At 38.3% G+C, this 26,905-nt stretch overlaps 1 protein-coding gene and 1 long non-coding RNA gene across 3 annotated transcripts in view; both read right to left on the reverse strand.

Moving 5' to 3' along the window:
* TSC22D1 (TSC22 domain family member 1) overlaps positions 1-26,905 on the reverse strand; it is a 91,388-nt gene that overhangs the window by 35,971 nt on the left and 28,512 nt on the right. The gene's annotated exons all lie outside the window — the stretch shown is intronic.
* LOC121337351 lies at positions 14,515-21,817 on the reverse strand. The gene is made up of 3 exons (XR_005952886.1): positions 20,993-21,817; positions 17,675-17,932; positions 14,515-16,714 (listed from the first exon to the last, which is right to left on the reverse strand). It is a non-coding gene; the product is annotated as an uncharacterized LOC121337351 (long non-coding RNA).

Below are 26,905 nucleotides of genomic sequence, written 5' to 3' on the forward strand. Positions count from 1 at the left end.
GATTTGGACTTCAAGTCATTAAGGATTTGAAAAATATAGGCTGGATGATCTATAATTAGCATTCCTGATGATTTAAATATGGTTTGATGATTACTAAATTCATCATCTTTAAATAAACATTTCTGACTCAGCATCAGCAAAATAGAGACATTTTCATCAACTAATTTAGCCTAAGACTTTTTGGCAAACAGGAATAGGAAAGAACCAATAGCTTTATAAGACCAGTGGAGGCAGGAATAGACATGCAACTATGTTAACAAGTAGAAGGGAAAATATTATCATGAAACTGCATCCAGAATCACTGCAGACGTTTGTTCCCATACCCCAGTGTTTTGCATTTTGAAGTGACTAATCAGAAAGCAGACACTACATAGACAAGAAAAAAGTCCTTATCTAAGTATTCAGGTAAGTGACCTATCCTTTTTTAATTACAACTGAATACTAACACACGTTAGAAGTCAAGTTGTATCTTGTAGAAGCTCACAGAACATAATATGGAAAACATTTATTTCAGTACTTAGTGGTCAAAGAGGATGAAGCTAATGACTTCTGAATCAAAGTTTTAATCCTATAACAGAGCCACAGTATTCAGTTGCCAGTGACTTCTCAGGAAGTCACCTGCTAAGTGAGCCAGGAAACAAAACAAATTAAAAGCACAGTGGACCCATAGTGAAAGAATACACAAAGGCTGTGTCCATTATAATCCTCAGCAAACAAACAAAAACCAAAATCAGGCACCACAATTATTTCATCAGCTCTCTGTTGCCCAAAACTCAAACCTTTCCTCAGCTCTCAAAGATCTGACCCATATTTAGCAGCCAGAGCCAGAACATTACAGGTCATCTGAACTGCAAAATCTTGTTTCCAATACACTGGTGTCACACAAGGCTGAATGTCAGTCTTTCTAAACTCTCACACAAGGATCTGTTCAAGGTTAAATATAATCCTTTACACTAGATAATTGATAACACACATACCCCCAATAATTAATTGCAGTAGAACACGAATCATTTTGCATATCAGGTCTTAAACTCTTGTTTTGCTTACAGACTCCTTAGAAACTTGGTTTGCATAACATGTTCTTTCCAAAATATTCTTCTGCTGAAATTAGTATCTGTTTGGCTTTTTTACTTAAAGATAAGGTACTTCTAGTTTTCAAAAACTCATCTAAATTCTTTTAAGTTCAGCAGAGGACCCTTCCTTCCATCTTCATCATGAAGGCATTACAACCTACATATTTTGAATGAATTCATTCTTTCCAGATTCAGTAACCCCCCCAGCTTTTATATATTGCATTAACTTACTCCACATTAAGATATCAGAGACCTTTAGCTCTCTTTTTTACTGTGTTACATCAGTCTTCAGCCACTGGGCTACATACCATTTCTCAAACAGCAAAAGCCATTCTGATTTTTTACTGGTGTGTACTTGGTACGAAGCAAACCATTGCTCATTTTCTCCCTACATCAGTTGCTTTAAAATAGATGAGATATTAAGAATGATGCCAAATGTCTAATGTGAGCTTCTTCAGAGGTCTGAGCTCATTTTAAGAACAAAATAAATAAAAAAGGGGACAAGTGTATCAGGGCACAAGAATATGGCTGAATATACTACCAACCTATTTACACAGTGCCTGTGACATTTTGAAACAGCCTTGCAGCACAGTATCTGAAGCTTTACAGAGCACAACAGCATCAAACATTTATTCTCATGATTGCTTCAAGTAGCTTTTCAATTTTCCTGGTTTTCTGTATCAAAGTTGTTGCGTTTGGTTGCTTTTTTTTTTGGGGGGGGGGGGGGGTGTTTTTTTTTTTTTTTTTTTTTTTTTTTGTTTTGTTTTTTGTTTTGTTTTTTTTTGTTGTTGTTGTTTTGGTTTGGTTTGGTTTTTTGGGGTTTTTTTTTGGTTTTTTTTTTACTGATAGCTATTTCCTCCAGCGAAACAGGTGGCTGAGAGAATTCACCAAAGTATTTTTTAAAAACTTGTCAACTTACATAAGTTCAGACAATATTACTGAGTAACAGCTTAAATATCTAGAGGGCTTTATAAAGGATGGCTTTCCTTCAGATGAAGCTTCTTACATCATTCCAGAGAATCTTATTGTAGACTTAATACAATTTGCAACCTCTACTAGATCAAAATAGAGAACTATCCCAGAAAAGGGAGACACTTGAATATGTGCTGCTTGCATGGATTTTGCTTTAGGGTACACATGCATAGAAAAGGTTTCAAGGTCAGATATAGGACCCATAGAAAAGGTTTCAAGGTCAGATCTGAATTTGCCTAAGCTGCCTCAAAACAAAGTGCAACAGTAATAAATAAATGACAGTGTAATGCCAAAAAGATTTCATTAACAGTCTGAAAAGTAGAGATCTAGTAGGGGAACAATGCTGTCTAACACCATATGCCATACTTAATAGCTGTATTTTAAACCAGATTTTGTATTCTAAATCTTACGTATGTTCTAAATTAGTTATAAATGGTGTACTCTCAGATTTCTGACTTTCTGTAAGCCCCCGTTTCTGTAAGTCTTTACATTGAAATTATTTCCCATTATACTACAATTTCTCTTACGTGTTTCACCAGCACAGTACACTTGAAAACTTGAATCAGTATCTCGTGAGGTAAATTATCTCAGGTGATCATTTTGAGTTTTGAAAAGGAGAGATTTCTCAAAGAGCCTCGGCGCCTGTTCTCAGACGCACAGCCCTTGAGCAGCAGCTGCCGAACCCTGCAGCCCAAGAGAGGCGCCACAGCCCCAGCTCCCCACCCCAAGGTCCGGCCAGGTAGTGAGGCTGAGCACGGCTCCCCACGGGCACACACAAAACACGTGCACAGCACACACACGTCTGGCAACACAGGTCACTGCAAACTCAGCACTTCGGTAAACAGAGCCGGCAGCAACATCCTCTTCCCGCTCCTCGCTGCTGGGGGTCAAAGTCCATTAGGAGACAACGTACACATGTGCACACGCACTCACAGAATAAGCGGCCCTGGAACTGCCCTTGGGCTCGCTCACAGTTCACCCAGCAGCTGGGGTCTGCCCAGCTAGCAGCACAGGGCACACCAGCCCCCGTGGCCCCAGGTGTTGGTGCTGAGACCCTCTCACAAACACGCAGAGCCCTCTGGGATGTGGCCATGGACCCTCTCTACCCAGCAGCTGGCCCGCAGAGCCTCCTTCGTGCACAAATGCACACACTAACGGGGTCTCAGCTACACCCCTGAGTCTCTGCCGCACTTGGCCCGGGCTCCCAGCTCCTGCAGCTGTGTCATACAGATGCACACATGTTTTTTTCTGGACTTCATGGCCACTCCCAAGCCTCCTCGCCTGCTTCATTGTCCTCAGTCAACACACCCCATGAACATCCCCTCACCTGACCCCGCCACGTGGGCCCTTGTGACCCATGGCCAGACTCGAGCTGCTGGCACTGAGACCCCCTATAGGCACTCACACAGTACTGAGCCCCTTACACAATCTAACAATTAGAGTTTAATGAGACTGCACTGATGAGCCAGGGCATGGCCTCACAAACATCCTGACCAGCCACCTGCTTACACACAAGCAGCTCCCTTTACTCCTCTATTTTATCCATGATTCATTCCCCACAAAGTCACCAATCCCTCCTCTCCCCAACCTTGTCCCTTCCCAAACATCCCATTCTGAGCTGCGTACAATTCCAAAATGTTCTTATCTACATCTACCCCCTTCCAGTCTGCAAGCTGACCTCCATTAAGTGTCTGCCACCCAGGTCCCCAAGGGCTGGTCATCTCCAGTGACAGCCCTGGCAGGAGCCAGGTCAGGGGGCTCATTTCTCTGACGAGGTTACCGGGTTGCCCTGCCCACTGCTGTGCCTCAGGGCTTTGCTGTGCACATGGAGACAAGCCTTTTAATCACATAACCTATCACCCTTAGTATTTCGAGGCTGAACATCCAAAGCCATTACAAGAGTATTTATGAAAGCCATGAAAGTAACATTTCAAAGTTCAAAGCTAGTGTATTTGGAAAATCATCATGTTCACCACTTGTTTCAAGTTGTGTTTTAGATTAAAAAACACAGGCATATAATTTAGCAGATTTACTTATTCAAGTTGTTGCTCTTAAGTGTCAGGTGCTGGCTCATGTGTAATCCTAATAAGCGCTTTCCAACAGTTATCAGGACACTTAAGTAATACAAAATGTACCACATACCTTGTTGACAATATCGTATTATATTTGCTTTATAAACACTCATGACTGTTAATGTTATTGCTAAGCAACTGAATGATCTACCATACAGTATTTGCATAGCACTGTCTATCAGCAAATAAATGACTTTCAACTCTTCTAATTCACAATTCACAGAATTACGCACCTAACTAACACTGAACAGGTTTTTTAAAACTTTTGATAAATTATCCAAATCACTGCATGACAAAAACTCGTTCACCACTAGTATTTAAGAAATTTGAACTGTAAAGAGATTTAAAAATATGGGAGGTTTGGGTTGTATAGGAGATAAGAGGAAAGCTGAATTTTTAATTAGACAGCAGCTCAGCAAGGCAGAACTAGAACTGCAGACATCATCTGGAATTCATGAAACACCATTTTATGATTAGAAGGTGAGAGAACTCATCACTTCTTACCTAGTGGTTACAGTAGCTGCAAAATGCAAATCTGTTCATGTACAGAAAAAGAGAGTTAGTCAGAAGAAAAAGAATTAATTAGAAAATGGAAGAGGAACAGACAAAGAGGAAGTAGAGCTGGGTTTTTATGTTCCGAGTAAAAAGCTGTCCTCTTCCACTGCCTCCTAAATATTACTGCTTCTCCAGTAAGCCTGTGCTCTCCTTCACCAGTACATGAGGTGATAGCTCTTTCAGACCCTTTTTCCTTTCCATTTTCTCTGAAAAGCATGTTTTATTTGAATGAAAACCTCACTACTTCCAAACTATTTGATCTCAATGACATAATGTATAACCTAGCAGAAGAGCTACTATTCTTGATAACTTTTAACACCCTGTTTCCCAAGTCTCGCTGTTAAATGGCTCACTGCCTTGTGCAAAACATTCTACGGAAATTCACATTCTGAGGGAGCAATGAGCTTGGCCAGACAAGCTGAGGGAGGAAGCATGGCTGGGCAAGCCCACTAAGGGCAAGTAAAACAGGCTTTTGTATGGGAGCAAGTTTGTAAAGGCTGAACTTCAGTGAGGGGCTCTGAAAATCTGACTGAATAAACAAAACACTCTCAACACTGCAGCGATGAGCTGAAAAACCCTGTCTGTCACTGCTGTGGAAAGCTCAAACATACAGCAAGAGTCAGCATATAACTATGCCCCATCCTTCCATGAAGAAGCATCATTGATGAGCTGAAACCCTGTCTGTCACTGCTATGGAAAGCTCAAACATACAGCAAGAGTCAGCATATAACTATGCCCCATCCTTCCATGAAGAAGCATCATCTCACTTCAATGGTGTAAGCAGCCACACACCAGCTGAACAGCAGCAGGAGCTCACATATTCATTCCCATTTGTCAGGTCAAAACATGCGGTAATTTTACAACTACTCCACAAGAGACACATTAAAATAGACAGATGAATGGCAGGAATTTGGAGCGGTGGGCATGACTACAAAAATTCTGATTACCAAGTGTCTGGAATTGAATGCTCTACTAGCTAGAGAATCATCCAAATATTAGTTAGGCAGGTTTTCTAAACATGGAGCTCCGAAAAGTCTATGGCCACCCACACAGCCATATGCTTAGGTTATACCAGACATTCCTAACTAAGTGCCTTATTTTTTGGTTTGATCTTTCCCTCATGATCATTAATTTCCCACCTGAACTATTACCAGGGAAGCTGTAGCATCACTGTTTGCAGCCTAAAGCTCAACACAGATATAAGTGCAAAAAAACCTCACACAAGAGGATAAGATAACAGATTTAAGCTGCTTTTGCAAAAATGTTAGCATGGTTTGGGAAGGTCCTAGAACAGAGAATCTCCTTTCTATATTAAACATGAGAGAGGAAGTTTCAGTTTGCTTGCAAAGTCAACAATACAACAGCTGGGGCAGAGGGAGGAAGAAGTGACAAGAACAATGTCCTACCCACCAAGTGGAAGTGGGCTGCCAAAACAGAAGAATATTGCTACCCTTTTTAAAAAGGAAAATACTTCCAGGGCAATGCTCTTAGAATTTTGACTATCAGCAAGAATCAGAAGTAGAAAGAGTAAGGCTGAAGAGAAAGGACAGAGAAAAGAGAAACTCCCTACCTCTCCAGCCCCACAATGTCTACTTAACATGCACTGCTCATTAACAAAAACACATTCCAAGCAGAATAATAGCTTATTCATAAACACTTTCATAAAACAATACACATTTAATATTTATATAATGGCATTACCTGGCATCAAACAGACGTAAAGTCTCTGTGGATAAAGGACTATACATTAATTCTGTCTCTAGGTTAAAATGTAAGGTATTCTAGAGACTACTTCTTTGAATGTTTGAATCTTTTTCCAGGGAGAGTCAGAAGGAAGTGATACAAGACAGACAGAAGCTTTTAAGTACATTATATACACTTACTCAGATTAACAGTCATGGGTTTTTAAATCCTATCATAAACCTACATTATACTTCAATATAACAATAAAAGAGAATGGAAACAAAACTCCCACCATCAGTGTCAGTGGAGAACTACTTACATACTGATAGACTAGGATACCTTTAGAATTTGAATGTGATAGCATCAAATTTGTACGAGTTTAATGCCATTTTCAAAATAACAAGTAGGGCCAAAATTAATGCTAAGTCCTGACACATCCAATTATGCTGAAACTTGAGTATCACCATGATAACATGAAGGCATGACAAGAGGCTTTCCATAAAATTATCTTTAGATAGATGCAGTAGTTATGCATGGCCTAAAATCCTCAGAGGGAAATATTACTGAAAAAAGAGAATGTTATCAATTTCTGTGATGATGATCAGAGAAACACAAACTTTAAAACTGTCAAACTGCTGAGATTTCAGCAGTCAGATTACAGAGGGAATGACTGACCACCATGAGTCTGTTACATCAACATTATTTTAACTACTCTTTGCGCAGACTCTCCTTTAATGTAAAAATTATGAGTATGGTATTTGGTTCAAAGCATACATATGATGGAAGGAAAAAAAGTCTTTATGGCTCAGAGGCCATTTCCTATACTGACTTGCACTTCCAATCCTAGTTTAAAAGGCCATCAGCAAGACAGCAGTAGATTTCTTCAGTAAATTGTGCTTCCTTTGTTGTAACGACTAACCTGTTAAGAACTTTCAGTTGGTCTACATAACATCAAAATAAGCTTTAGGAAAAGGACTGGTCAAACCCAAGAACTCCAACCTCAGATGTGTGTTAGCACAATTTAAAAGTTACAACCAAGCTGTGTAACATTGTCGCATAACTGCATGAGCAGAAATCATTTATTTCTGCATGTGAAGCACCATCTGCAAGCAATAAAATTCTCTATCCTATTCTGGCATCCAGAAACGTGACTAATGACCTTTCACACAAAAGATACACAGCTGGAGAGAGTGCCAAGATAAACCTGGAGTACTTGTGTTTATTGTACCAAGTCTTACACAATTGTTAAGAGTTCCCAGGAACTCTTAGCCTCTTCTGAAGTCTGCGTCTTCTCCCTACACATGCCCCAACTACAACATCTACTCTAACATACTGTAACAGATAGGTTTAGTATAATCCAAAACCTGTTAATATGCTCCAAATAAGATGTTAGAACAGACCCAGTTAACAGCACAAGCAGGACTGCTCAACACAGCATTTGGGGGAAAAGCACTGCCCTGTGCACTGCCACCCTTCCAAGTAACAGCAACGCTAATTAAGCACACGTTTAGAGTCAGAAGGTTCTCCATCATTTGCAAGACATACAACAGGCGACTGTCAACCAGGAATGCCAGCATGTCCTTCAAGAGTACATCAACTCACAACAGCATAAATCAAAACAAGTCCTAAGAGATTAAGATGCCACAAGTTGGTAACAGTGATAATACCCATCTATCCATGGGCACCACCACACCTCCATGAAAATTCAGCAGCCACCTCTCAAGGAGGCTGCGCTGCAGTAACAGCTCCTCTGTTAAAGCCATACAGAATTCTTATGTCTTCCCCACAGAGCACTTGTGGGTCACTTCCTACTTGAATATTCTACAATTCCATTAAGTTAAGAGTGGCATTAATTAATCCTCTTAGATTAATGTAAGATCATCCATTTTTTTTTATGAGATCTTTTTTACAGATGGCCTCAGGACTAAAAAGCACCTTCTCAAAACAGAAACGTTTAGTTTAATCGTCAGCATTGGAACTACTTCTAAAGCATAAGGATTTAAATTTATTTTCCCCTGCAGTGTGACTTTTGGTCTTCATCTTATGCATTGTTATGGTTGTAACTGAGAAATACTCAAAGTGCACCGTATCTGAAGTTTAGATAGCATGGAAAAATTAGGTTGTAGGTCGTGTTATTCCAGTACCATCTAGAGGACATGACTCCCATCTTCCTCAAACCCTAGCCCACTTTATCTCAAGTTTCACTGAACTAGCACTCTAGGTACTAAGCCACAGCAGTGGCAATGCCACCCCCTTGCCTAGTGAATGTAGCGGTTTTATAAAACAGGAAAATCCCTTCTAAAAACCACATTTACAGAGCAAGGCTTACACAAACTCACTTAAAACCTTCCTCTTTAAACAAGTTAGTAACATAACTGTTGTTCAATACTGCAACAGCTACCATGAGCAAGCAAATTCAGCATCTTAATTTCTGTGAACTCCACAGTTTAAGACTGAGGACTAAAGCCACCAAAAACTTCAAATGATTTAGAAATCCACACTGCCTACATAAGCTATCTCTTTAACTTGTAATGCACATCAGTGACCACCAAAAGCACATTAATACTTTATTTAAAAATGAAAGAATTAACAGGCTTAATGCCTTGTTAATCAGTCTGTGCTCAGCATTTAAACCTCACTGCCATTACAGGTCAGGAGCATTCAGGTCAAGTCAAAAAATCAGCACACAGAAGTAACAGATGGCAAAAAAAGTTTCAACAGCCCTATGTAGTGACAGAGGGACACCCCTGCTGCAGAAGGTGGTCACTACTCCTTGTGGGGACAAACCCCTTTGATTATACATTAGCGCTGAATCATCAAAAACTAAATAATTGCAGTATAATAACACTGTTTTGAAAAGCTGGGGGAAAGTTATTTTAAAGCCCTTAGTACTTAATTAGTAGAGGCTGGGTTTGATAGTCTTTAAAATCAAATGGAAGAAATAGAAATTCTAAATTCCCAAAGCTGTTTACAAAAATTATATTCCACACTAACTTGCTCTAACTGTAGAAACAGACATAGCTATGGATCTGTTTATATACAGACATATAATCGCATTTCCACAGACGAAACAGATTCAACACTCCAACTTACAAGCTGCAGGAGCTTAGAGTTGACAGAAGTTCATTTTTTTAATTTACTAAGCACTTAAAAAGACACCAAAAGTAATGGGGTTTGGAGCTGAAGAAAACAATATCCTCTCTCACTAAATGATCTCACTTTAAAAGTAATCATCTGCATCTTTAACCCAGCCTCCTTATGACCACTGGAATTGCTTCTCCCAGAATACTCACAGAACTCATTATCTTAGTGTGTTTTTTTTGCAGGCAGTCATGTTAGTTGCTTTAGTTTGAGCTTATTTAGGGTTTAGCTTTCATTTTAAATGTCACTATGAATGCCTAGTGCCATGAAGCAGTTGTTTATTAAGATATCTGTATTTAATTGACCACTTCTATATACAAGAGCACAATGTTTATTAAAAAAAAAAAACCACTAAAAATATATACCTAGTTCCTATATCTGTAAGAATGTTTTCATTTAGCAAAAGGCTAACAAACTCACAGGTGAAGCTGTCATTAACAGCACAGTAAGAAAACCACATATAAACATTCAAATATTTAACAACAAAAAAAAAAAAATCTTTTTACTGTCTTAAGATGAAGAAGACACTACTACAAACACAGTAAAAAAAAAAATAAGGTCAGTGTGCTAAGTAACACTAGGCAACAAGGGCAGAGGGTTTATTAAAAAATGGTGGTCTTCACTAACAAAGCTTCACACCGTTCACAGGTGCAAATTATTCCTTTCTGAAACACCTCAAACTGTGAGGAAAAAACCCAACAGGGTACAGTCCCCAGTCTCTGAAGGTAATTATTTTTGTGTCATGTTAAGAAGAGATATTGTATTACACATTACACCATACTGTATACTACAGATCCCAAAACTCTCCCTTAGGGGGATTTCTGCCATAGCAAAATCCTTGTATGACAGACTATGTTTAAGTCAGAATTTTGAGGGAACAATCTTTAACTTTAGGTGCAAATGAGGAAATGACATTCATTTGGGGTGTAAATAAAATTCCTTGCCTTATAAAACAAATTAGTTATGTTGGTATTGAAACACCAACCAATGGTCTCATATAATAAGCAAAGTCTCTTTCTTGGCATAGAGAGAAAAAGGAGAAAACAATTACATTCTGAATTTTATACAGACTAAGCTGAAGTTCAGGTTTGAGGGAATAGGTGGGAACAGCATTTATATCACATTGCAGTCACTGTAATTTTAGGGTGAGAGGTCAATTCCTATATTTTGATACAGGGTGAGGCTTTATTGACATTAATGTACTTTGTAAATTAAGTAATGGATCATATTGAAAGCAATTAATTTTCCAGGCTTATCTAACCTGCACGGATTCTCCAAATGGTGGATGGAGTTTGCTAAGTAAATAAACCTCTTAATTGTGTCAGAAATTAATGAGCAAACACAGAAGCAAAGAAGGGGGAATAAATACAGGGCTTTAGCAGATTTGTTGTATTTTCTTTTAGGTAGTGCAGAAAAAAAATCCTTCAGGCAACAAGAATATCTGCCTCACAGAAAGCCAGTCACTACATAATTTATTGCAGTGAAGTCCACATAAAAACAAAGTTCCAAAATGTAGTGACCTGAGACTAAGTGAATATTACAGGTCAGTCAAACTGATGAGACTATTCACTAAACCAAAGGATTACACAATGTGGTTCTCAAACATCTCCAATCTAATTCTGCCTTCTGTGCTAAGAACAAAATAGGAACAGCTAGTCAAGCCACAACATCTTGCACATACTTTGGTATTTACAGAACGGTAGAAAGGAGAATTTCTTTAGGGAAAATGTACACAGATTCAAAAAAACAGGCCAGATTTTGAAACAGCAGGCGCTTAAGGAGGGACATGAAACAGATGGCAGTTCAGGGTGACAAAATGTGGCAATACAAACCATTCACTGCTTAAGAGCAATGGCAAGTGAAGATCCGAGATTTATCTCATCCATTCATATGTGGTGCTAAAGCCCAAAAAAAATGTTGAACCGGCAAATTTGTATAGAATGAGCAAGGAGCACAGATAGCCTTTTGTATCATTATTACACTGTCACCAAAATTACAGCTTTAAAAAAGTCTTTGAAGGAGGCAGCAAATTAATCTGAAACAGTAACTTGAGTTCAACTACAAGCAGGAATTTGGCTGTAAATGTTACCTGGAGAGACAAGCAAAATGCCCTGTAGCTTCAGTACTGCCACACTGGAAGCACTGGTTTGACTGCTAGCACTGGAGATACAGTCAGGTCTTCCAAGTAGCATGTCTTTTTGGAGAATGATGTGAAGACTGACATGGGAACAGAAGTTTTTATTCTCTGAACAAATGTAGCATTACTGTTCATTGTTCTCATTTGCAAGCTGCTTTATTAAAAGACCCAACAGTTCTGAGCTAGTTAAAAAGGAAGTATTAAAGACCTGACTAGGGTACTCATTGAAAAGGGATAAACAGGAGAAATATCCAGAACTGATGCAAGCATAGGGAAGAATAGCTAAAAATTTACAATAAAATTTAGCACTAATACAAGAAAACAGATACTTGCTTCTGATGTATAGCATATTTTCATTTTTATCACCACTCTTAATTTATTAGGAAAGAAACTAATATAAGTTCTTCCTTTGAATATCCTTACTCCTATGTTCTTACCAATTTTTTAACCTAATTCCTAACCTGTTCCTAATTTTGAGCAGCTGCAAGTGTTGCAGCTGCCAAAGTATCACAGGTCTTAAAAAGTTACATAAGAATAAATGTACAAGTTCAGAAGCCCTTCCAACTTGTCCCTGCTTTCTTCCCCTTAAAAAAGCTGCAGCATTAACTCAGGTTTCAGACACCACTAGGTGATAAACACAACTAGTGCCCGAGGCATAATAGAGCTTCAAATCAGCACTTATACTCTATTATACACCAGAGAACCTAACCACACAAACTATAAATCTATGAGTCCAGACTTTTCTATCATTACCTATAGCGGGGAAAAAAGACTAAGCTGCTTCAACTGATTTTTCTGTCAAGGCTATTGCCTGTTAAGGGAGAGTTCCTACATTAGCTAGCTGCTTGTAAGTCCAGTTCCTGTGCTGTTCCAGTGTCCAACTAAGCTTCAATTTCACTGTAATCCTGAAGTCACCCAGGAACATTCCATCTGTACATAGCAGCTGTGCTGATGTCAGCTGTTCTTCATTTACTCTTACAGACTTCCGTCTGATTTCATCTTTCCATTGTTTATATATGCACACAAAGATTTTGCAAATCAATTTTTCATGCTTTCTCATCTAATACAAAGCACTACCAGAGACAAGGAAACCATTTTCAAAAATAGTTCAAATTTTACTGTTCTGAAAAGCTCTAAACACATCAGCAGCAGGTATGTGGAAATTCCTCTGAAACATTCAAATGGATAAGGATGCTTTAATGTGAGCTCTAAAGGAATTCCATCCAATGATGAAACTTCAGTTTAAGTCAGGACAAAGTTATAGTTTGAGAAAATCTATGTAAATCACATTTCTATCTTTGAAGGCCAATTATGATCTCATTAAATCCATTTATAACCATACAAGCTGTTATTTATTTAAAAGTTATTTTCTTGAGAATTACAGGTGATATTTTAACCTGAATCTGGCAAGAGGAGGTCAGATACTGGTATGGTTACAATGGTTGAAGAAAACCACCAAAGGCCATACACCTCCTTAACTGTGCAACCTCCTACAACCCTCTCTCAAGATAATATTTTATCTTACCCCCATGAAAGTGACACCCATCTGTGCAAGGTGCAATTTCTTCACTTACTGTTTAACACCAGACTAAAACCCACACATTTTCCTGACCTCCACTTCTTCAGTACACGGAAAAAATAAGAAACATCGCTTTCTACCGGGGAGAAAGCAAAGCCACTCATGTGAGAGCAACCAGGGAAACAAAACAATACAATACAGAAGAGTTCAGGAGAACAGTAAATTTATATTCTTAAAAAATTAGCAAGTGATCACGGAAGTGTCACTGTCATCAGCAAAACAACCACAAACTTAATATGGTATTTAAACTGACAACTCAAGTTAAATAGTAAAACAGAGCAATTCCTGCAACAACCCACCAACTCACCTCACGTTGCTGACATCAACTTACGGACCTGTCCTAGGAGCCGTGCAGCCGCCAATTCTTCTCAAAGTCCATGCAACAAACAAACTGGAATGGTTCAACCATTAGTCACCACTGCTTTCAGAAAATGCCTTTTCCCAGCTTTCAGTTAAGAACACATTTTCTAAACTTACCCCTAAATCACATTCATTCTTTCAAAACTCAGGGATGCTTTCATGTCTGATAAACCAAGGTATAAGCCTACTTTCCTCAATTTAAAAAAGATATGAAAAATATTTTTGACACTGTTACCTGCTCAAATCCCCATATCCTGCAAACTGGACTGAAAGAATGAAATCCAACTTAAATAACACCACTGCTGAAGGAACAAGTCTGGCTTTCAGAAAATCACATGAAATTGTTCATGTTTTGTTACCCACCTCCTCAGTGTAAAGCAAAGGGATACAAACACCCGAGGACCTATGCTCTTTAGTCCCACTTTCTTGTTTATAAAATCAAAATAATTTTCTGGTTTACAAAAATAACACTTTTTTATACATCTCCCTTCCTGAAACCAAACTGACTCTAGCACAAATGACCAGTTTAGCTCTGGTTGAAGTAGCAACATCAGCAAGAATTTCCCCCAAATTTGCTGATCATTACAGGGTATTTTCTCAAAGCATCCTGTAATAGAGAAAGAGCTGCAGCATAAGCCACAAAGGGTGGACAGAAGGTGAAAAGGAGAAAGCAAAACTTTCAAGTTAAACAAGACAGCTCTTCTGGGACAGGCAAAACAGTGTCAAAAGCCATGATTTTATTAACTGGCTATGAAACAATTAGGAGGAGCTGGTATCTGGTCAAGAAGACAGAAAGGATTACGTGAAGTGAGTTAGGCAGCTCAAATGCTCAAAGAAATCTTTAAGAGAATAGAAAGAGAAAAAATAGGACCATCATATGCCTGTTTTTCGAAATTGTTAGTACCAGGCATTAAAAACCTCTGAAATAAAAAAGTGGTTTTCCACATTTCCTGGCATTCCATAGTTTGTCAGAATACACTCAATACATACACTCATGGCAAGTACAATATAAACAAGAATAATTTTTTTTCAGGTATTTTTATTATTTAGTAACACAAAGGCATGAGTTATTGTTCTAAGGATGTATCAAGAACCCAGGAGTCCAACTGTAAAACTCAGAGCATGACAGAAACATGCTAACACTACGGAGGTAGACAAATATCAAAATAACAACTGTCGAACTGTAACAGGTTTTTAGTTTGGTTTTTGCTTTTGTTTCGGTGGTTTGGTTTCCTAATTGTGATAGGGAGGAGTAAAGCCATTTTAAGAACTTGAGACAGTAACATAAACAGTTCTCAGTGCCTGTTTCAAAAGTATTTGACAGTCCTAAATTTACCTACTACAGAACAAAATGACCAAAAACTGTGGCTGAGGCAAGTGTAAGTATACCTATTACGGCACAAAGGATATCAGACCTTAAATGGACTAGAAATTTGAAAACCAGGTGTTTTCAACTAAAAGCACTGCTGGCACAAAACTCTAGTCACAGATGTTAGAATTAATTTCTGAGACCCACAGATCTTCAGCTGTTAAGGTCTAGATTACTTCTGTTCAGTACACAATTCATGTCTATATCTGTAACAACTACTCAACTTTAAGTTCACCACATACATATTTCCACATATTATAATAGGACTGAATTTGATACAAACTGATTTATTTTTAAACTTCAAAGTTAACAAATGTTACTGTGCTTGCATAGTTTAACACAGGCACATGACTATCAGATCTCTAAAAATACTAGGTTATAAATTCAGCACTTTACTCAATAACCACAGAAGCATCAAGACAAACAAGTTTGATAATCACAGCAAAATAAGATATTAAAAAGCCATCCAACAGAAAGTCAATTTCAGAAAGTCCAGTGAAAATGGCTCACTACATAAGTATGTACTTAAACAGCACCATCTGAACAATTATTTTTAGAATGTACTAGGACTGCAGTGCATTCCAGAATAGTAAGTGACAACTGCCATGAAGCAGTAGCCTCAGGGCTATGTTAAGACTATTGAGTAATTTAATAAGCTGGTGAATTTAACAAAAAATCTAAGTATCAGTTAAAAAACAATGTTTTGTGGCAACTTATTAAAGAAATTAATTGGATTCAAGTATAAGCATCTGGCTAGTTTACTTCAACTGCCAGAAGTAGAAAACAGAAAAATGAAAGTGCTCTTCACCTACTGCCAGTCTGGTACACCTTCCTGCCTCCTATTCTCACACTCAGCTTCAGAACAAAACCTTCCCCTTTCCTAATCTGAACATTAGAACTAAGTCCTATTCTTCAAAACTAATTTCCTATAGTGAGAACAACACAAGTGCACAGGCATGTGTGTGCTGTTCGCTACTGCCAAACAGAAGGTTTTTATTTGAGATCTTGCTAGACATTCAATTAAGTTTGACTACAGAATCCCTTAGGGGGAACGATTAAAAGCTTTCTGCTTTCTAACAAACAACTCCTCACTCTTAAAGAAAAATCTAAGATTTCCATTTTTATAGCTCTCAACAGTTCCAACACACTTCTTTGTGACACAAAGCCACAGGAAACCTCAAAAGGTACACTACTTCCCATATTATCCATTGTGACATTTTGGCTCAAATTTATTTTTAAGTAAATCCAGCAAGGTAGAAGTCTAAATACCATTTTCACAAGAACCTTTATTAATATTGTTTCTAATAATTTTAATATAAGTGGAAAAGGCTTTACAAATATAACAGTCTGAACCACAGCAGAACCCTGTTTCACAGATTCACATGGCATCTCTCCTATGCAAGGGACAGCAAGACCCAACCACATTATTAGACCTGTAAACTCTTAATCTTGGATTTATTGACTTGATCTTCAGATAGGAAGATGCCAGGTTTAGATTTAATAAAGGATATCTATATGACATTGTAACAAAAGGACCGTGGGAGGCCAAACACATTTCCTAAAGAACAATGCATTACAAGTACTTTTCTGCCTAGGCCTCCATTTCTAGGGTGGTTCTGTGTGATGGAAAAAGGAGCCATTTCTTTCCCAATCCCATTTTTTTTGCCAGGAGATCCTGCTTAGGGAAGGCCAAGATCCAAACCCAGTCATCTTCCAGCAACATAAGATCTTCTGCTGAAGGCTTGTGATGCAGTATAAAGGTTAGAAGGTGTCCTGAAGCAATTTGGAGGGAATGAAGAGGGAGAGAGAGTCACAAGATGCACCAAAGTAATAATGCATGTAACATAGTTCCAAATGACTTCAACTCAGCATGAAAGAGGAACTAGTAAAATCTCCTTAGAATTTCATTGCCAGTTTTCAAGTGATTTCTTTTGCTAAAAATCAAAAAGGAATTTAGAATAAACTTCCTGTGCCAGCAATGATATAGCTGGAAAAAGAAAGGTCTGACTGCGGGCTACCGATGTTTGCAAGGAAGAGGCTGTTGCTCTGCACAGCATGAAGCGAGAAAGGCAGAATTTACCTGAGCTGATTCCCTTTCTCTGAGCCTGAGGGATTGCTGATATTGTGGGTTAGCAGCACATCCCCTTAATCAGAGTATTCCAGTCTATTTCCTTCACATGGACAAAAGAACAGGACTTTACAAACCCAGCAGCCACAGGCTCTTCTAAAGGAAGAAACATATTTATGTGTTTAGAACAGGGGAACTTTTTCAGTGCTGGGAATCACGTCAGATTTCAAACCCATTTGATGATCTCTGCCTTAGTGCACATTGAAACCTAGCAGGAGTGCAAAGAGACAGGGAGGAGATGAAAACTGTGTGGCTATGGGCCATACACAATCACTGGCCTTATCTTGGCTCCAGCCACCAGTTTCTGCTCTTGACTTAGTTTCCCGTCTAGAGAAGGGTCACACCAAGAACATCATAAGTGCTTCACAGAACTGAAGTACAAATATGACCCATGGACAGGAAGCTTACACAGAAGCATTCTTTCCAAGTGCCCAGAACATTTTTCTCCTCTCTCTCTCCCCAACACTTTTTCTTTACAATGTTCACACTCTTTCCCTCTCTCAGCTTAGAGAGGTGGAAGACAACATCAACCAAAAAAATGCATAAACAGCATAAAGTCATCCTTCACACCTCAGCAGATGGCAGTTCAAAGGGGCCCTACCTACCTGCAACCCTGTTGTTTGCTTCAAGAACTGTTTGCCCAAGGAAAAAGAGACGAGCAAATCCTGGAAGCAGATCCTTCCCCAAAGGAAGTTTCTTTCTGAGTCTGCAACCTGGAGCTTTTGCTTGAGACTCAGTCCTCTGAGCGGATTCTTTCTTCAAACTCTCACACTGGTTCTTTACTTTTGTGGGCAGCTGGAAAAAGAATGAAGCCGTAGGCTGAGGCAGGGACTCCATACTTCCAGGATAGGGAGGCAGAAAGACTGGAGGGGAAGGAAAAGTGCTAGTTGGTAACTTCTTGAATAATGATCTGTATTCCCTCATTTTCTGCCACACAGAGACATACACATAGTCACTGCAATAGGGGAGGATGACAAGAGATGAGTACTAGTACATGCAGTTTTTTCATGCTCTGATGCCAAAAAAAACCAACCCCAAAGTGTTGAACTGCGAACTTTCAAGACTATTAAGACATCTAGCAACAGATGAGATCAATCATAAGATGTTTTGTCCAGAAAGTTCTCTCAGTTTGTTACAAGTAGATGTAAGTGGGGGGGAGGGGGAAATTTAAGTGCTCATTTCTTGGAAAAATAATCCAAATCTCTCCTCTGTTCACTTTTTCTCAAGTGAATTAAAAATGGCATCTATTGCAATGCAGTGAACAACTCCCCATAATTTCTTTTAAGAAGAAATGGTCATACTTACCTGAATGTTTCCCTCACCAATGACTTCCTAACACCTCCCCCAACTCCTCTGTAAAGGTCTTAGTCCAATCTCAAGTATTCTACTTTATTTGCCAAAATCAGACTGATTGAACACTAATAGCAGCTTAATGCTGTTGTGACAACCTTTGATCTAACCTAGGCAGATTACGATTGCTGTGGAAGACAAGAACCTACTCAAATTCCTGCATCATATTTCTGGATTTCTAAAATACTCCTCTTATTCCTGAAAACCCAAATTCCCTAGGAGTTGTGAATTATGAGCAATAAACAAAAGTAACGTGTAAGAGAGCTGAAATTTTCTTCTTCACAAATCCTGAAAGCTGGTTAAGTCTCCTGTGAAATTTTATAAGTAGCATGGAGCCCACATACAACAAAACAGAACCAGAAATCACTGGACTTCCAACAGCTACAGGGACAGCTGCTTACATATGCATTTACTGGTTATTATCCACTGCAATACCTTCTGCACAACAGCAGTGCCAGGCATTTGCCTGTGGGGCAGTCATTGTGCTGAGGCACTTGAGGCACCACCACTTTACCAGACAGGCTCTTCTTTGCTCTTAAGACATCAGGTAGAGCATGATCCAACAGTTAACCAAGGAGGTACATTACTAACTATGTTTGAAGGATTTCACTTAATTCATTTTGGGGCAATTGGTGGTGTTTCTTCATCCTCTCCTCTAGAGCACACACCTAAACAAAATAGCTTCATATGGTTAGATACCTCACATGCTCTTCAATTACAAGCTTTCTGCTGCTGAAAAAAGCTTGCTTTCGTTCGTTGTGCTCAAAATAATACAAGAAAATTGGGTGAGGGGAAAGGTTTTATAATTAAAACCACAGCAATTTTGCAGTTAGAGTAGCATACAGGAAACATTTTTGTTTTTTAAACAAGTGACAGATAAAGCCATCAAGGACAAACCCTGATACTCTAAAGTAATTAAAACAGAAAAATCAGCAAGTTCTTTCTAGGGAAAGTGCTTGAGCATGCAGAAGGATACTCTGCTTCTTTGTTCCTGAATATAGTTACAGTATCTCAAGCTAAGAGTTGGTAGTCTAAATAGAAAGAGTGGTTCACAAAAATAGGGTTCTCTTTTACTGTAATTTCATTACTTTTCATCAGCTTGAGATCAATATATGTTCCTATACCTTTCAACTGGACAAAACATGGTCTCATTATTTCAGACCAACTTTCAAAGATTAGAGAGTGAGGCTCAGTCTTTTCATCCCACATGCATGTTCTTGTTTCTTCCAATTCAGAAAGTAAGTGATGAACACAAATATAAATGCACTTGGCCAAGAGATGTCTCCAGGCTGATGTTTGTACTCTCCTCTTCCAGTAAAGGAGACAGAAGAAAGACGAAAGAAGATAAAATACAATAAACAGAATGTGTTCAATACAAGTGTCTACTGCTCTGTATCTGCTGGCTAAGAAAAATATAAAAGGACAGTAGCAGTAAAAGAATTATTTCTTCTTAAAGACTGCCTTGTGAATAGAAGGGGTTTTTTAACCAGATAATTTGATAAGTTCCTGAGATTCAAGGCATTGCAAGTTGCTCTAATACTAGTTATCATTCAAAACAACAATGCCATACACAGCACTACAAGCTTCTTGTCAGGACATGCATTGAAGCCTACAAACACTACTGACTTTCTAAGTCAATATTCTTTTCCAGAATTGTTTTCAATATCTTGATACCAGAAGGTATCAAGATATTGAAAACAACAGAAGGTATCAAAGCAGATCAGCCCAGACAAAGCAGCATGACACAGCTTATTGCAGGGTCCTTTCAAACAGGAATCTGTCTAGGGCCTCTATAAGAAATGGTCTTTCACATGAAAGACCCTATTCAATGGAAAAAACTCCAGATCACCTTCAATGACTAAACAGTCTGACATCACCTATTGCAGCTTCAGGAGCATAGGAGAGAGGAATACTTGGTCTTAATTTGATTCATGTCTCTTCTTCAGCAGAAGACACAAAGATCCAAAGTGAAATTTAAGGGGAAAATAAAAGGCATTCTGAGGATTTTGTCCATTGGTGTTCTCACAGAAACAGCTGAACAATTTCTGGAAGATCAATCTGAAACAAGCTGTTAGGAATGACTTGATGTTAAATTCTTCTTCTTTCATCAAGACCACAGTATCTCGCCTTTTACAACCAAGGAAGAACTATTTTTTATTTTTATCCTTTCATATAGAATTCTTCCCTTGAGCAGACTTGTCTTGAACTGTAAAGTATAAATAAGGTTGGTAATTTTTGTGTTCTAGCTATCAAAAACCCTAGCCTGATCGATTCCTACACAGAGATATGTATTTCAGGCTGAAGCAACAAAATCTTTCTGCATATTGAGATAAGAAATGTTAATAAGTACTCCACTGCCCTTACAAAGATTCTACAGAATGAAAAAGAAGTCCAGAAAAGACCATCCAAAGATCCCAAAATTCCTATAAGAAGGATTTGGGTAAAGTTCTTTTGCTGCCTCATATCCATCACCAGAAGTGATTTGTACTACCTAGAAGGGATGTTAAGTCAGCTTAAGCAGCTCAATAACCAGCAGCTCTTCTCAGTCACTGTACTGTAGTTTGTTGATTTACCTCAAGGGCAGGCTCTGATGGGATCCTTTGGGCTGCAGCAGAAAGAAATTATGGCCATGATGACACGAGAAAAACACACTGGTGATCTACAGATAGAGATGAAGCCAGGAAAGCACCAGCAGTTCTGTTTGTGAGCATATGGAAGATGGTAAGGAATCCTATAATCAATATCCTCATCTTCTTTGGGCAAAGAGAGGAATCTCTGCAATGTGTTTCCATAGTGGCCTGACTGTTAATAAATACACCTGGAGGAAAACTCTCTTTATTACTTTCTTCCTTCTCTATAGGGCACATTCCACAGCCAATTCATGAGTCACTGAGGAGAGGTCTCCATTTTTCTGCATCAGTGACCAGAAGCTCAATAGCCAAGAAACTGAAAGTTCAAACAATTATGAGTAAACTGTACAGGATACCATCTGCAAAACAAGCAAAAAATCTCCATATTTGGTTAATGGTACAGAATATAAGCAACAATACTTTTCATATTTCTTATACTGCAGCTCAACAACTGCAGGATCCAAATGAAAGAACATAGAAAACAGGACAAATTGCCACACCTAATTCAAGTTACCTGCAGTCAGGTCTAGTACTTCTCAACCCTCAAACTGAAATTTTAAAGCATTATGCAAGTATTTTAGATCTAAGGTGCAACTACCCCTGCAGAACACTTGCAGCTCTTATAGTTGTCGTCTCCTGCTGCCATTAATTACACCTCTAGACGTATGTGCAGGCTGCAAACCCACCATGGGATCTACACACCAGCATCCAGTTGAACTGTTTTTCAAAATAAACATCACAAGAACAACAAATTTTAGTAAAACATAATTTTCCCAGAAACTAGCCCCAACATGACTCACATATTAAGTATCAAAATGAGTGATATAAGCTGTTTAAATTCCAAGCTATTGAAACTACAAAAAAAAAAAAAGTTGTTTTCAAAAAATTTCTGGGTCAGGGGTTTTTTCAAGGGGGGGGGGGGGGGGGAACAGGAGAAGGAGACTTGATTGAAGAGACGGGCAGAAGTCATTGAACGTTATAATAGCTACATCTGATAATGTTATTTAGTCCCAAGATGGAGAGAATAGGCAGCAAAAACCCTGGTCAAAGTGTTATTTTAAGATTATCATGCAACCTGTCATTAAAAGATAAATATGCCAACAAACAGAATGGCAACAATCTTGACTTTCTAAATTCCAGGAGGTGTTTTAAAAGCATTTGGCCTCTCTCCAGAAATGTTTTGTGCTCAACTTTAAAGGCCTACTAAAACCCAGAGGGTCATAGCATTGTCTACACTATCAGACAATACGTAGTTAAGACTGCATAGGTACCAATCCCTGAGAGACCCTCCATAAACTCCTAGTCTAGGAGTGGCAAAAAGCCCTGCCTTTTCTGAACTCAGCATGACACAGAATCCCAAAACTATATATAGCTATCACAACACCACACATTTGAGAAACACAGCCAATATTTCTTGGCACATATACAACAACAGGAAAACACTAGAGGTATAAAATTGAATGATTGGTTGATTAGAGAAAATACTACCTTTTAAAAACAATTCCCATTAATAGGAGCATCAATTTTATACAAATAAAGAAATGGGTGTCTGCTAAACAATATTATAATTATTTTTCCTTTTTAAAACTGTTTACATTGCAAGAATATTTTTAAATGTCTTCATTAATATGCTTTTTATTTCTTGTCAGCTTTTATGCCAAGTACAGTTGAAAGCAAACCTTTTTTGGCCTAACTAAACTACATTATAATCAGATTAACAGACTTTATTGGCACTAACATACATTTCTGTCATAAAAACAGACCTTCTTTCAGTCTTAGGGAAATTCTATGCTTCTGGGCAGAGTGCATTAGCCAATATTTAAAAAAAAAAAACCTGGGTTTTTTTTTTTTAAGACATCACATGATGGCTATTTGTTTGCTTTATTCTACTTAAGAAAGCCAAGTAGAGAAAGGTTACAGCATTTCTGTATACCTTGAACTTCTTTGAAAAAATTAAATAAAACCTGTAGTTTCTTAATGTTAACAGTGGGTTTTCTATTTTCCTTTGTACCTCTTGGTACATGGCTTGCTCAAAATAATTTGATTCTATTTAAATACAATTAGGTAACAGAAATTTCTTATGCAATTTTTTTAAAGCACTATTTGTCTTACTATGTTTTCAATCTTCACTCAATTCCTACACTTCTCTGGTCAGAGTCTTCTAGACTGGCTATCTGTAGAACCTGGAAGCTGAAATACCGCACACAAGGAACATTAGGAGGAATGATTTCAGTGCTGTTCCAACAGCCACATCAGACTGGATGCTTGATTTTGTGGGGCTCTGGGTGGGTTTTCTGGTTTTTTTGGTGGGTTTTTTGGATGTAGAGTGAGGTTCTATCTGAATTTCCAGACGAGAACAGCTCAAGGCTTTTCTCCAAGTTTTGATACTTCATGACTTCCCTCAGACCCAGAAATGGTGTCTGCCATTTCTGGAGAATTCAAACACAGCAGAGAAATGCCCCTTTCATGCAATATTTACTCCAATATAAATATTTAATAGATTAATGTTAGGAAAAGGCAATATGGATGCAGTGATAAATAAAAGCTAAACAAATAACCTGGGATTTTTTAAGTCATCCGTTTCACGAAGTTTTGCTTTGGAAAGCGCTCAAAAATTGTATTTCATATTTGAGCATTTATGTTCCTTTCCATACCAAGCCCTGATTTCTACAAAGGGCTTCCTTACTCTTAGAGTTAATAAATTTAGAATGTGCTCAGAGCAACAGGCTTGATTCCTTCTTCGTTTTCAGAAGCATTAAGAACTCTACAACCAAAACTGAGTTTTCTAGTAACTGTTACTGCTCAGGCACAAAGTGATGTCAAATGCTATTGTAAGCTGTCTTAGTTCTTCAGCATTAGCAGGTCTGTGATGCAACAGAGGCTTATTATTGTCTAACATGAGCAGTTGACAGTGAAGACAAACTGATTTAGTCATGACTTGCAAATGATGTGCAAGCACACCATGATACACCTCTGTAATACAGTCTGACTCTCAGCTTCAAGATACAAGTTTAAAAAGTCTCATGTGCAGCCAGTGATGTTTTAGATCAGAATTACATTTTTATATTTTTACCTAGTATGTGCTAACAGTACATGAAAAAAGCATTCTAAATGGTCTTGCACTGCTACCACCATACTGTGGTATACTGTCTTTAATTAGCTTATTAAATGTTTTCTGAAGATTTGCTGACTTAACTTTCCTTATTGGACTAGTGCCTCAATTCACCCACATTTCAGTATTAAATTAAAATTGCGTCATTTTTTCCAAACCGCTTGGAATAAGACCATCACAAGTTTTATTATAAAAATGTTTCAGTCAGCTGAAGTAAAGGCCATTTGAAATGTCTAATTTTGTTCTGCTTATGTAAAACTATTTGCATTGAGTTGTCCCCTTATCTTCTCTCCATGCAAGCACCTTCATACCTACCTGCTTTGATCAGCCAGAACTCCAAGCTTTTGCACTAGACACAATTAACTTTGGCAGTGCCTCTTCACAGGCATACCAGTGTGTAGTGTTTGACTGTCATTCTGTATCTGTTGAAATATTAGCACTTGATTTAGGTTGTACACAAGAAAAAAAACAGTATCAAGTCACAAATAAAAGAATACATACAAAACCACTGATTTCTAGGCTAGGCATACCGTCTTCACAAAAATTATTCAGAATAGGGAAAAAGACAGACATCAAATAACCGTACCAAAATAGCAACTTACCCCACTGACTGATCTGGGCTGGAGAGTGTTTAGCCATACACTGAATCTCACAGGACCCTCTTTCCTTCATTTGAGTCGAGATTTCATTGATAAAAATAACCACAATCCAGGGCAGATAGAAAAGAGCTTCCCACGCACTCAGGCAAACATGCAAGACGGTATCACAGAATCGTTATGGTTGGAAAACTTAGGAACCCTCTTGCAAACAACATGGCCTTTTGAATCATTACCTAACATTTCTGTATAAGATGAATATCTACAACACGCAGAGTTTATTTTGAAGCAACTCTGACAATAACATACAATGAAGGCGTTCTTGACATGACTCTTTTGGCATGAAATTAGTCGCCTCATCTCTGATTTCTGTACCAAACACATGTAAAGGTCAGCGTTTCCTCGGAAAGAGTTGTTATATTTAATAAAATGCTTCTGCCTAATACCAAGTCGCTCACAACCACAATCAAGTAATAATTTGCTTTCATATTTACTGCAGTTCATTACAATAATGTGCAATAAAAGATACTCTGCATTAAAAAAGTTACTTGGAAGATGCTTCCCATCTCCAAAGCTGAGACATAGAGCACTGGGGCAGGGGAGGACATGGAGAAGGGTATAATTCCACAACTCCAGTGGAATCACTTGATCACCTGTTAGAAGCATGCGGCAAACTGTTCTCAAAGAGCTAATAATTTCACCATGATAACCTTGGCCTTTAAGGAAATGAATCATTAACTGGATAGCACAGATTTTTGAACTCTACTATATCTAGAGTTCTTTAACTGTAGCAAAACAATACTGAGTACAGACAAAAAAATATATGTAAATATATGATAGGCATTGGAACTATAATATCTTTAAGGTCCCTTGCAGCACAAACGATTCTACAGTTCTATTAATCTAGATGCAATTTAATAACAGTGATAAAAGACATTATTGACAAAGCTTAAGTATTTTAAAGGGAAAGTTAAGAGAGAAAATGTGAGCATTAATGTGAGCATTCTTTTCACACACTACCAATCCATCTTTCTTCCCCACTCCATTCCCCAGTATGCATTAATACATATTCCTTTCCTCTTTTTCACCACTAACATCTGAGCAAACTGTTACTCTGAGCAGTGTCCTAAATAATAATGTAAAAAAAATTATGTCTGTTCAGCAGCTTGCAATCAGAAAAGCCAATATAATCTGATCACCCTGTTCTCCAGTTATCATAAGGCAGATTCAAACTACCACTACGCATTCATTTGCGGCATGAATATGTAGCGAATCCAAAGCTAGTCTGATGTAAAAACATGATACTATGGACAAGGACATCGGTAATCCACCTGCCCACGGCCCAGGCAAAGTACACAATTCAAAGGGAGGAACCAGAGTTACTATGAGGAAGCCAAATTCAAACAAGCTTAACAATCTGTCTCTGAGTTGGAGCTAGCATTAAACGCAGAAACGTAGAAGTTACAGGAAAAGGAGACTCACAGCTAATGTAGCATGTTTGATTAGAATCATCAATTTTGTTCAGAAATTGACAAAGTTAATAGAAATTTATTAGTTCACACACATGGTTTGTAACTCCATGGACTTGCAAATTTCTAGTTATTACATTTAAATTGTTTGCAAACATAAACCTCTCATACTCAACAAGATTACTGCCTACTGCATAATTCTTACTGGGTCTTCAAAAGCAAAACAAAACCAAAATAACAAAAGAAAACAAGTACTTCTATGCACATTCCCCACAAAACCACTTTTGAAGCCACTGTTAATTTTATATCCAGTGTCTGACCTCGAAGAACAGAAGAAGGGACCAATGAAGTAGATGAGCATGGTCCTTTTTTTGCCTCCACAAGTACAAGGTGAGGAACATCAAGAGGCATCCCAAACATTACCCATTCTGATGGACAACCACCAGCTATCCAGACAGCACATCCCAAGCGGAGAGAGCAGTAGCAGCCCAGCCAGGATTTCTTTTCAGACAGTCAGCAAGCCAAAATACACAAAACAAAAGGGAAGCTGCAATGGGGAATATGGGAAAGAGATACGAGAAGAACTAAAATACCAGGGGCAAATTGAAGAGCAGCAAGGCAATAGAGAAAGGGCAATTGTAGTGCCACAGTCAGCGAGACTTTTGACAGAAACCTCCGA

Source organism: Onychostruthus taczanowskii, unplaced genomic scaffold, assembly GCF_017590055.1.
Source record: "Onychostruthus taczanowskii isolate IOZ18803 unplaced genomic scaffold, ASM1759005v1 scaffold26, whole genome shotgun sequence".
Taxonomy (NCBI): domain Eukaryota; kingdom Metazoa; phylum Chordata; class Aves; order Passeriformes; family Passeridae; genus Onychostruthus; species Onychostruthus taczanowskii.